Source organism: Tursiops truncatus, chromosome 4 (genome assembly GCF_011762595.2).
Source record: "Tursiops truncatus isolate mTurTru1 chromosome 4, mTurTru1.mat.Y, whole genome shotgun sequence".
Classification (NCBI taxonomy): Eukaryota; Metazoa; Chordata; class Mammalia; order Artiodactyla; family Delphinidae; genus Tursiops; species Tursiops truncatus.
In genome coordinates, this window is record NC_047037.1 from 93,897,593 (window position 1) to 93,907,388 (window position 9,796).

At 33.8% G+C, this 9,796-nt stretch overlaps 1 pseudogene; it reads left to right on the forward strand.

Annotated features, from left to right (window-relative positions):
* The first annotated feature begins 347 nt into the window (after positions 1-347).
* Positions 348-937, forward strand: LOC101334158 (eukaryotic translation initiation factor 1A, X-chromosomal-like; annotated as a pseudogene).
* The last annotated feature ends 8,859 nt before the right edge of the window (positions 938-9,796 follow it).

A 9,796-nucleotide genomic window follows, 5' to 3' on the forward strand; every position in this document is an offset into this window, starting at 1 on the left:
AACAATACACTTCTAAATAACATATGGATCAAAGAAGAAATCTCAAGTGAAACTAAAAACTATTTTGAACAAAATGAAAATGAAAACACAACTTGCCAAAGTTTGTGTGATGCAGTGAAAGCAGTACTTAGAGGGAAATTTATAGCACTTGATGCATATATTAGAAAAGAAGAAAGATCTAAATTTTCACCTTAGAAAACTGGAAAAATAGCAAAGCAAATCCATATAAGCAGAAGAAAAAAAAATGACACAAACCGATCTCAGAAGAACTGGGTTTTGAGACTCTCTAGTGCTTGGTGACCTGGCTATCCCCACCTGCTGTGTCCTAATGTAGTCCCTGGAGCCTGATGGAGAATCCCTGCTGCCTGAATAGGAGTCAGAGATACCTTGAGGCTGCAGTTATTGCCACGTTCAAGAATAAAGATAAAGAAGGTAAAAACTGATGCAGGGGTAAGAATGAGAATGAATCTGAAAAAAGAGAGCTGGTGTTCAAAGAGGATGAACAAGAATATATGCTCAAATAATAAAAATGTTGAGAAATGGATGATTAGAAGTGATGTATTTTGATGGCATAAAGAGTTTATGTCACTTCAGAGGGAAATTGAGCAAAAAATTTGCATAAATACCTCAGACATCATATTGGTTGGTCTACAAGATGACCAAGATAACAAAGCTGATATAATTTTAAAATACAATGCAGATGAAGCTAGAAGGCACATGATGAGCATCCTGAGCATGTTAAATTCTATAAAACCAATTCATTTGGTCTTGGAGATATACACATAATCCATTTGATGACATTTGAGATGATAAAGAAAATATTGATAATATCGAAACTGAACTAACATTTTATGTTCCAATTTTTCTGAGGATTGTTTTACAATTTGGATTTTTGGCTATGATCCTGTTAAAGAAGATCAAAATTTTATTAGCATGAGAGAAACTTGTTAAAGCAGATTCCAAGCCATTTGTATCTCTTTAAAAGCTGGTAATCCTGAATATCTTAAGTAAAATGTTAAACCCACTTTGTTCTTTTGCTGCAGTTGAGCTTATAAGTAAAAGACCCCATTTTCTATTTAAAAGGAGAGAAAAAATGCCTTTTTGACTTTGACAACTTCCAGTAAGTAAATGGATGTTTTGAATAAACCATTTGCCTTACACTCATTATGGAGTATGATCAAGCCATAGTTTTGATTAGATTGTTGACTGTACGGTTTCTTTTTATGTACTCTAGTTACCTAGACATTCCTTTGAGATTTTGACACAATTTAAGAGAGGCAGAAATCTGCATTTGAAGTAAGAAATGATAATTCTGTTTTACATATTTAAGTGGCATATGGCTATTTTATGCTAATTTCGATATCATGTGTATTCTTTTCATGATCTTATTTTGCCAGTATAAACATACCAACAAGAAAAGCATTCTCAAAACTCAGTTTTTGGAACCCAGATTTTAATAATAATTTTGAATTTGTAAAGTTAGCACTTGCAAAAATTCAACAATAGGTGGCACCCAGTAATCTTAATAGTGGATAAATTGATATATTTGGACACTTTTTTTTTTTTTTTACTTACTGTGCATAGGAATTTCCCAAATGAGAAAAGTATTATATTTTGATCATATGCATGTATGTAGAATTTTTTTAATGAAAATGTTTTTGTCTTATTATAAAGAGAAAAGCTTTACTTTTTAAAAAATTAATTAATTCATTTTATTTTTGGCTGCATTGGGTTTTTGTTGCTGCACATGGGCTTTCTCTAGATGTGGTGAGCAGGGGCTACTCTTTGTTGCGGTGAGCAGGCTTCTCATTGTGGTGGCTTCTCTGGTAGCAGAGCATGGGCTCTAGGTGCGCGAGCTTCAGTAGTTGCAACATGCAGGCTTGGTAGTTGTGGCTCATGGGTTCTACAGTGCAAGCTCAGCAGTTGTAGCGCACGGGCTTAGTTGCTCTGTGGCATGTGGGATCTTCTGGACCAGGGCTCAAACCCGTGTCCCCTGCACTAGCAGGTGGACTCTTAACTACTGTGCCACCAGGGAAGCCCTATGTAGAATTTTTTATAGCACAAAAATATTATGGTAAAAGTCTTATTTTATTTTCAGAAGTCATACACATGTAAGCTAGAAATTAAATATTTGAATAGCATGTTTGGTAATTTTTAGAAAAAGACAATTTGTACAAGTTATTATAAAATTTTCATGTACATATAACTTAAGTGTTTATAAAGCACCCAAATTATCTGTAAGCTGGGGGGAAAGGAGGGAATAACAACTTAATGAGAAGATTGTCCCCAATTTCTGAATGGAAGAGTTACAACTGATATAATAAAAACAATGTCATGCTGCAGAGTTAAAAAATTAGAAATAAGAATTAGAGTAGAAATCAGTAAAATTGAAAACAGGAAATCAAAATAGAAAATCTAAAGAAACCAAACACATGTTATTTGAAGAGGTCAATACAATTGATAAGACTGCAGCTAGGTTAACAAAGAAGAAAGAACACAAAAACTAATATTAGAAATGAAAAAGGGAAATCACTACATATCCTATAGACATTAAATGGATAATAAAGGAATATTATGAAAAACTCCATGAACACAACTTTGATAACCTAAATGAAATGGACCAATTCCTTCAAGAATACAATTCACCAAAATTCACACAAGAAGAAATAGTCAATCTGAATAGGCCTGTATCTACTAAAGAAATTGAAATAATGATAAATAATTTTCCAAGACAGAAAGTAGAAGTAGCAGGCCCATAAGTGTACACTGGTGAATTCTACCAAATATTTAAGGAAGAATTTATATCAGTTCTATACAGTCTTTTTCAGAGGATAGAAGCAGAGGAAATACATACTTCACAACTCATTCTATGAGGCCAACATTACCTTATTACCAAAACCTGACAAACATGTTAAAAGAAAATTACAGACCAATATCTCTCATGAACACTGACACAAAACTCCTTGAAAAATATTAGCATATTGAATCCAACAATGTATAAAAAGAATTGTAGGCTGAGACCAAGTGAGATTTATCTCAGGCATGCAAAGTTGGTTCAACATTCAAAAATCAATTAATGTAATGCAACACATCAACAAGCTGAAACAAACAAAATCACATGATTATATCAATAAATAAAAAAAGGATTTGACAAAATCCACCACCCACTTATGATAAAAAAATCTCAGTAAGCTAATAGATGGAAACTTCCTCAATTTGATAAAGAATATCTACAAAAATCCTACAACTAACATCATACTTAATGGTGATAAACTTGAAGCTTTCTAACTAAGGTCAGGTACAAGGCGACGATGTCCCTTCCGACCACTCCTTTTCAACATCATACTGGAAGTTCTAGCTATTGTAATAAGATAAGAAATGGAAATAAAAATTATACAGACTGGGAAGGAAGACATAATTCTCTCTTTGTTTGAAGATGACATGATCATCTATGTAGAAAATTTGAAAAAGTTGATGGAAACATCCTGGAGCAACATACAAGGTTAATATACAAAGTCGATCAATTCCATATGTACCAGCAATGAACAAGTGGATATTGAAATTAAAACCAATTCCATTTACATTAGCACCTGGAAAAGTAAAGTAGTTAGGTATAAATCTAATAAAATATGTTCAAGATATATATGGGGAAACTACAGAAGTCTGATACATGAAGTCAAAAAACAACAAAAAAATGGAGAGGTATTCCATGTTCATGGATAGGAGAATTCAATATTATCAAAACGTGGATAAATAAATAAATATTATTCCAGACAATGGAATAATATAAACTGATAAAAAAGAATGAGCTATCAAGCCACGAAAAAACATTGCGAAACCCTAAATGTATATTACTAAGTGAAAAAGTCAATCTGAAAAGACTACATGCTATATGATGCCAACTGTATGACATTCTGGAAAAGGCAAAACTATGGAGACAATAAAAAGATCAGCAGTTGCCTGGGATTGTTGGTAGAGGTGGAAAAGTGGGAGGAATGAATAGTCAGAGAACAAAGGATTTCAGGACAGTGGAAATACTCTGTATGATACCATAATAACAATCCATGTCAGTATTCATTTGTCCAAACTCATAGAGTGTATAGCACCAAGAGTGCACCACAAGGTAAACTATGGACTTTGTGTGATAATGATGTCTTAATCATTTTAAAAAATGTCTTAATACGAAACTATAATTCTAAAAGATACATGCACTCCTGTGTTCATAGCAGCACTATTTACAAGAGCCAAGACACAGAAACAAACTGAAACAATGTCCATAGACAGATGAATGGATAAAGAAGATGTAGTATGTATATACAGTGGTATATTACTTAGCCATAAAAAAAAGAATGAAATAATGCCATGGGTGGTCCACATGGGTGGACCTAGAAATTATCATACTAAGTGAAGTAAGTCAGAAAGAGAAAGACAAATACCATATGATATCACTTCTATGTGGAACCTAAAATATAACACAAATGAACTTATTTACAAAACAGAAACAGACTCACAGACAGAGAACAGACTTGCAGTTGCCAAGGGGTGGGGTGCAGGGGAGGATTGGATTGGGAGTTTGGGATTAGCAGATGCAAACGATCATACATAGAATGGATAACCAACAAGGTCCTATTGTATAGCACAGAGAACTATATTCAATATCCTGTGATAAAACATAATGGAAAAGAATATGAAAAAGAACATATGTATATATATGTATAACTGAATCACTTTGCTGTGTACCAGAAACTAACACATTTTAAATCAATATACGGCAATAAAAAAGTCTTAATAAAAAAATCCATAAAATTGGAGCAAATCGTATAATTGACAAACAACTTGTAAACAATACCTTCAACTCAGCTAAAAAAGAAAAATATCCCAACTAAATATTGGGCAAGGAATATCAATCAACATTTCTCCAAATATATATATATACATGTATATATATATATACATATATAGCCAATAAGTACTTGAAAAGAATATTAACATCACTGTTCATTAGGAAAATGTAAATCAAAACCACAAGATACCACTTCACACTCAGTGGAATAGTTATAATCAAAAAGACAGACAGTAACAAATGTTGGCAATGATGTGGAGAAACTGGAAGCCTCACAGATTGTTAGTGAGATGTAAAATGTACCAACCACTTACAGCTTAGGAGTTTCTTAAAAGGCTAGATATATAATTATCATAGTAAATAGCAATTCCACTCCTAGGTAAATATCCTAGAGAAAGGCATTATGACTATATAAGAACTTGTAAACGAATATTCATATAAGCACTATTCATAATAGCCAAAGAGTGTAATCAATCCAAATGTCCTTAAACTGATAAGCAATATAAGTTCCTTATCAAATATATGATTTGCTCTGATTTGATGGATTGCATTTTTATTATTAAAGAAAAGGTGGCATAACAAGCAATAAAAAGAATAAAGTACTACATGCTACAACGTGGATGAACATGAAATTGTGCTAAGTGGAAGAAGCCAGTCACAAAAGATTACATATTTTATAATTCCATTTATATGAAATGTCCAGTACAGGAAAATCTATAAAGACAGAAAGTAGACATGTGGTTGCCAGAGACTAGAGGGAATGTGATGGATAGGGGTGACAGCTAATGACTACAGAGTTGCTTTTTGGGGTGATAAAAATATTAAAAACTAAGTAGCGGTTATGGTTACACAACTCTGTGATATGCTAAAAAAACTCTAAAAGTGTGAATTTTATAGCAGCTGATTATATTTCAATAAAGTTTTTATTAAAAAATGAAGCTTGCACCCAAGTGATTGATTTTTTTCCTCCTTTTAAAGTGTCACCCAAAGGGAGAATTGAGGCCTAGAAAAATAGCTTCAATTTTAAAGATTTATCCTCATTTGCCTTGAAAATAAAGGTAGAGAAAGGAAGATGAGGGCCTAGAGAATATGCTTCAGTCACCCAGAGGCTAACCAAAACCTTTTTCATAAGCATGAGAGGAAGAGCATGGACTTTGGATTCAGAAAAACCTTGGTCCTAATTCTAATTCAACTTGCCAGGTATGTGGCTGTGGAAATTAATTAACTTTCCTGAGCCTCAATCACTGCATCTGTAAAAGCAGAATACTAATAACAATTATCATAACAAAATTATGGCTGAAGTGCTTACTAACCATGATAGTTTACATTGGGTAAGTATCCATTAGGAGAAGAACATATGTAGTGAATATTCTTTATTTATTTTCTTTTACATTAATTGCTTTTAGTAACACATTATTAGGAATATAACAAGTGCTCAAAGATACAACCCGTTGTTTCAATTGGAGTTCAATATAGAGTAGACATCTTCATCTTCAAAGTCAGCAGAATACTATCCTCAATTCTCTGTGACTCTGACATTGACTCTCCAGCCTCCTCTTTCACTTACAACTACCTTTGTTATTACACTGGACTCATCTAGATAATCCAGGATAATTTCCTCAAATTAAGGTCAGCTGATTAGCAACTCTAATTCTATTATAATCTTAATTCTCCATTGTCATCCTACTCTTGGAATGCAAAGTTTGATGGCTGGAACTGGATTGTCACATTAATTTGAGAATGAGACGATTCATGGTAGAGCTCAACACAATAGCAATAATAGTGGTAATCAGCTGCAAATATGGCTATAAATTTTTCTTCTACCCTTGCAATATGACTTCATAACTCCTCCCCCATCAGTGACTATGTAATCTTTACTTCTTGAATATGGGATGAACTTGTTTTTCCCTCTGGCTAGTGCGACAGGTGCAAACATGATACAAGCACAGATTTGGAAAAATGTACACTAAAACTTGCCCTTTTTGTCTGCTTTTAATACCCATGCCACCACTGCCATGTGAAGACTCTCATTCCAAGTCTCTGGAGGATGAGCAAACACATCAATAAAGGGCCAGCTTTCTCATGATAAACAAGCCAGCTCCAGTGGACCTACCAACTGACCGTAGACTGACGAGCAAACCCCACCTAGGTATCAGCCAGGCTCATCCCAAACCAGCCCAATTTGCTGACTCAAAGAAAAGTGAGCAACATAAAGCCTTGATATTTTAAAACACTAGTTTTAGGATGGTTATTGCATAGCAAAAGCTAACTGATCACACGTTCACATGTATATAATTTACTCTGTATCTGGAAGTGTTCTGAGTTCACTATATGTATTAACCTGCTTAATTCTCACAACAACCCTGTGAGGTATTTAATATTATCTCAATTTTATAGTTGCAAAAATTGAAGCCCACAAAGATAGAATTCTAAGTCTTAGGTCATACAGATTGTAAGTAGTGAAGCAAGACTTGGACAAAGTCATTATTGCACCAAAAATCATGTTCTCATCTGCCATATTCTACTGCCCTTAGATAGAAGGACCCTAAATGCAACCCTGTGATAATTCAGGACTGCCTATTAGAATTTTATGTTTCAATAAATTTTAATAGAGATATTCTGACAGTCACAGCTAAACCTAATATTAACTAATGCAGAATTTGGTACCTGGATTATAGTGCTACAAGTAACAGCATACGCTATTGGATTAGTATTGGAATTTTTTGTATGTTGGGTGGGAAGGATTAGATATTAAAAGTTAATGATACCTGCTATGCTGTGTCAAAATATGTGGCACAAATTGTGTATTTATTTTTGTTTGGAAGCAGATCATGTGCTAAAGGAGGCTATAGCACTAGAGAAAATAAGAAATTTTCAAAATGTAGGTATTCATTAGCTACTTCTAGTTGTTTAACAGAGAGCAATACTCAGACTGGAATTTACCACCCAAAAAGCAGAGTTGGAAAAGATTACCATTCTCCCTAGGAAAGCAATCTAGACCTTTAGGTAGGTAATTTTCATTGATTGAACTGCCAATAATTTGAGGACTCAGAGGACTGAAGAAACAAATATGCTGGTAGTTCAGACCAAAGCCATTATTAATGGCAGCTCTCAGACAGACTTCAATGTGCTAAGACTATTTCCCCAAGTCTATTTCAAACACATTTTATTCTCTGTAGCAAAGACCACACTAAGTTGGTTTCTATTCCACCCAAGTCTATTGTTTTGGATATTCTCAAAGTAGTTTACAAAAAGCAAGAGTTTGATAAATAAACAAGAGTCTTTAAGCTTAAATTAATATACATCAGCAAAATTCTTGGCTGTAATTGCTTGCACATGGAGAGTCCTTAGAAGAAAATTGACTGGAAACCTATTAAATTTTGAAGAAAATTATACTGTCAAAACCACAGTCTTTGATAAAGCTTTTAATTTCTCACACCATAAAGAAAGAGCAAGTCCAATTGTAGGCCAGCAGGAAACCCACTATTAAAGCTGAGAAACCATTATGTGGGTTGTACTCTCCGTTGCCAAGCTCAGATGATGGAACCTATAGGAAATGATGTCCTGTCATAGAAGGGAATCTTTTCTATTCTTGCCCTGTAAGATGTGATATAAGCTGATTAGTGATTGCTGTGTATTTCCCATCATCCATTCTTCATTTCATTGCATTTGTTCTGTCCCTAAACCATGTTAGTAGAAATGGCAATATTCAGAACATTTTAAATTGTGATATAGTTTATAGGTTATTAGAATATGAGGCGCTATATCCAGCATATCTCTGAGAAAACTTGGACTGTGATCTCAAAATAGTAATTGCATAGGACTCTGCTATGTCTTTCTTAGGAAGCTGTATTATATTCTAAATGTGGGAAGAAAGATACCCATAGACTGTTCAGTGTAGAAAACACTAACTATTACATAAAATTTACTTCCTCTTTCTAGAAATAGTTACGGTATTGGTCATCCAGATGAATAATTTGAAATCTTCATCTTCTCTTTGCGCTATATGTGGTCATATGACATCATTGGTTAACAAGATCTAAGAAGAAAGGGTATGTGTAATTTTCAAGAAGTGTCTTTAAATGGCATGGGCTATATCTTTCTCTTTGGCACTTCTACCCCCTGCTGACATGAGAGCAGAGAAATGGAGCCAGTGGGGTCCTCTTAGACTATGAATTGAACTATGGACTGAATGTCACGCATAGTAGGGCAGCAAGTTAGACAGAACCTGTGTCCTGAGCATCATGAGGCACTAAAATAGGCCAGAGCTGCCTATCATACTCCTAAACTACTCCATTTTGCCACTAGCAGACAAATTTAACTATAACTAATCACAAAGAATAATGCTTTCTGAAATCATCAAATGCATATAGAGAGACACACATACCCCAACTCTATAAAGTAACGGTCCTCAACTTGATACAAATCAACACCTACTTTTTAAAATTTCTTATGTCTTTACCTGGTTCTGCATGGGAGAGAGAACATAAAAGACAGAGAAGCATATAACAATTGTAAGTCACTGATGTAACAATAACTAAAAATAAAACTGCTAAAATCTATTCAAGTATTTATTATGTCAAAAATATGAATTGAGTACTTATTATTATATATCAGGAGTAATAGGCACTATGAAAGTTGATAGCAGTGAAGAAAGTACTAAGAAAATCTCTGCCCTCATGAAACTTTCATTCTAGTGAGGGAAGCAGAGAAACATGATAAATACTCCATTTTGGTGATTCTCAATCTATAATTTAATGCTTATTTTAGTATCTCTGAAACCATAATGCATCCTTCACCAAAAAATGACATTGTTTAATTGGTAGCATTTTTTCCCAAAATATTACATTAAATAATGTTGCAGCTTATAACAGGTAAGGTACAGGTAAGGTACAGTAAGGAAACAGTAAGGTAAGTAAAATACATAACAGTAGAAAAAAACTAATAGAAAAG